This window comes from Bison bison, unplaced genomic scaffold, assembly GCF_000754665.1.
Source record: "Bison bison bison isolate TAMUID 2011002044 unplaced genomic scaffold, Bison_UMD1.0 scf7180017864299, whole genome shotgun sequence".
NCBI classification, from domain to species: Eukaryota; Metazoa; Chordata; class Mammalia; order Artiodactyla; family Bovidae; genus Bison; species Bison bison.
The window spans coordinates 2,639,307-2,642,725 of record NW_011494871.1 but is presented as its reverse complement, the minus strand read 5'-3'; positions in this window follow the sequence as shown (position 1 = coordinate 2,642,725).

Here is a 3,419-nt window from a genome sequence, read left to right as displayed (position 1 = left end):
ACAGCCAACTGTGGACATGAGTTTGAGCTAGCTCTGGGAGTTGGTGATGGACAGGAAAGCCTGGTGTGCTGCCGTCCATGGGGTTGCAGAGAGTTGGACACAACTGAGTGACTGAACTGAACTGACCACCACCACTGACTAAACTATTATCACTTAGTCTTATTGGACTGTTTTCCCTTGTTTCTGCATTTCCTCACTTCTCTGATTAAACTTATTCTTTGGCTGAAGTTTTTTCACAAACGAAAGACAGGCAGAGGATGTGCGGGCAAGGACCACAGGGTCCTGCTCTGTTTCAGTAGGGTGGAAATTTCCCAAGCCTGGGGGCTTTCAGAAAGAACCACAGTTGTCCACGTTAGAGCTTGATATAGTGAAATTTGGGCCCTCCATGTTAACATCCCAACTGGCATGTCTGCTGAACTAAGGTTTTGCTACCTATCAGCTAATGGGATACATTGAAGTCTCTAAATGCTTTTGTTTTTAAAGAAAGCAACACACATATGAGCTAAGACTCAGCTAAGAGCAAAAGGAACAGAATGTCAAAAGAAATAAATAGAAAGCATTCACAGAGCCCAGAACACCACTGATGAATTATTGACAAGAGAACATCAGAAGAGTGAGTGCATCAGAAAAGCCAAGAGCTGTTTCCTAGATGAAAGCGATCAAGCAGGCAAACTTCCAGAATAACTACTTGGTAGGAGAAGAACTAAAACAAAATGAGAGGAGGGATGTGGTCACACCCTCATCTCCTGCCTGGACACCCACTCTCCCAAGTGAGTCTCCCCGTGGCCACTCTGGTTCTCTGCCCCGACACCCCTACAGCAGCCATACTGCCTGTCTCGAGGTGTGCACGAGATTTCTGTCCAGCCATGCAGAGACTCCCCTGGCATCCTCCCATTGCCCTTAGCAGCCATCCAGTCTTCCAGTGATGCCCAAGAGGGACTTCACCTGTGCCTGTCTCTGGCCTCCTTTCTCATCACCTGCCTGACTCTCCCTCCTGCCCTCTTTTTGTTCTTTAACTTGCCATGCTTTTTCTGGCTTTGGAGCCTTGGCAGTGCTGGCGCTAGGCCTTTGCAGGCCTGCCTCCCATGAAACCCGAGCTCCTCTGAGCACTGGCTACCAGGCAGCCACTCTTCTGTCCCCGTTATGCATCCCCCCTTTGTCATCTTCATGCCCCTGTCTATAGTCAGTTTGTTTACTTTGTCTATGGTTCCCCCACTGGGATGGAAGCTCTATTGGCATTTTCACAGCTGTATCACCAGCACCTAAACCAACACTAGGCACAGTGATTTTATACCTAAATGTGACATCTCCCTGCCAGACTCCTTATGAATTGGATCTCTAAACTCTAAAAACACAATAGTTGTTGAAGGGAGGAACAAATAAGTATAGAGGAGTTTGAAAAGATTATAAAATACAATAAATGGAAAAAAATTTAACTGGATGAAATGGGAAACTTGAATAGATCAATAATTAAAAATTATCAAAATTTTTGTTAAAGATTTATTTTCCCCAAATTCCAGAATAGGAAACTGTAGACCAACCTCAGCTTCAAACACAGGTGAAAATCCTACATACAATACTAGCAAATTAAATGGAACAGCACATTTAAGGAATCATTTATTATGATCATGTAAAATTGACTACAAGAATACAAGAATAACTACACTAATATTAATATATTAATAAATCAAATGAATAACTCAAAAAGGAAAAGTTCATCTCATTAGAGGCTGAAGAGACTTGTGAAGTTCAAGGCTCTTGCCCTACTGAGATAAGAAAAAGCCTTAAAACACTAGAGATTTGAAAGTGCACATTTGTACAGAATATGTAGCTTCATTAAACAGCAGCTGACTTCAATTTGAAACCTTAGAAGTATTTCCATCAATACTGGGGTTGAATCAAGGATGTCTGATATGGCTATCATTGCTCACCATTTCCTGGAATCTCTAGGCAATGCACTTAGATCAAGTGGAAATAAGATATATGATTACTTAAAAGGAGCAGAAAATCACAGACAGTATTGTTGACTACCTATGAAAACCCCAGATAATCAATTAAAGAAGCATTTCCTGATGAAGAATCAGTAAAGTGGCTGCATGCAAGATTACTAACAATTGAGAGCTTGCTTCTCCACCAGCCAGCTGCTGCATTTTTATCTTGTCTGAAACAAATTGTTTGTCATAATTCAGACGTGGGACCAGAGCCTTCTTCATTAAGAAAATGTTACAGATCAAAGCTATGATTTTTCCAGTAGTCATGTACAGATATGAGAGTTGCACCATAAAGAAGGCTGAGTGCTGAAGAACTGATGCTTTCAAATGGTGGTGCTAAAGAAGACTCTTGAGAGTCCCTTGGACAGCAAGGAGATCAAACCAGTCAATCCTAAAGGAAATCAACCCTGAATATTCATTGGAAGGACTGATGCTGAAGCTCCAATACTTTGGCCACCTGATGCAAAGAGCAGACTCATTGAAAAGACCTCGAAGCTGGGAGAGATTGAAAGCAAAAGGAGAAAGGGGTGGCAGAGGATAAGATGGTTAGATAGCATCATAGACTCAATGGACATGAGTTTGAGCAAACTCTGGGAGGTAGTTAAGGACAGGGAAGCCTGATATGCTTTGTGTCCATGGGGTTGCAAAGAGTTGAACACAAGTTAGCAATTGAACAACAATTTTCCCACCCATGTGATTTTCCCTCTTCCTCATTCTGGGATGTGTACCTCACAACTCCAGCCAACAGGGCAGTTGGCAGGTTGGGGAAGTCACTCTGCTTGAAACTGATCTTAAAGGTAAGAGTCACTTTCTTTTGACCCCAATTTCCTCCCGTGTCATGAAAATTCATGAGGGAGAAGACAGAGCCCATGAACTTTCCCCTCATTCCAAGCAAGCCTCTTGTGCTCCTGAGCACACAGTGTTCTTGAATGACTGCACCTTCCAACGGCCCCCACTGGCCCACTGGGAATAAAATCTCAGCCCCTCACTGGGGACTAAAATCCCAGCCCCTCACTGGGGACTGGGGATGTAACCTCTTTCCTGCCATCAGTCCTCTTGTGTGCCACGAGCCAGAATGGGATAAAAGGAGCCTTTGTCTGCATTACGAATCCTTTCTTAGGAAGACAAAATCAAACCCACTGTCAAAACCGCAATACCACTTCTAGCGTTCCAGTGCTTGCTTGCTTAAGGAGGGGAGGGAAGAGGAGAGGGTGATGGGAAATTGAATTGCGGGGCACCGGAAGGAGGGCACTTTCACAGCACCCCGGCCTCGCCCCGCCCCCTTCTGTGGGAGGCCTGGGAACAGAGCTGCGGGTGTTCCTGCCTCAGCCTGGAGGACCAGGGCTTTCATTGTGCTGAGCTGGGTTTCCCACTGAGCTGCCAGTCAGATGAAGCAGGACTGGAAGTCCACAACCCTGTTGCCAAGGC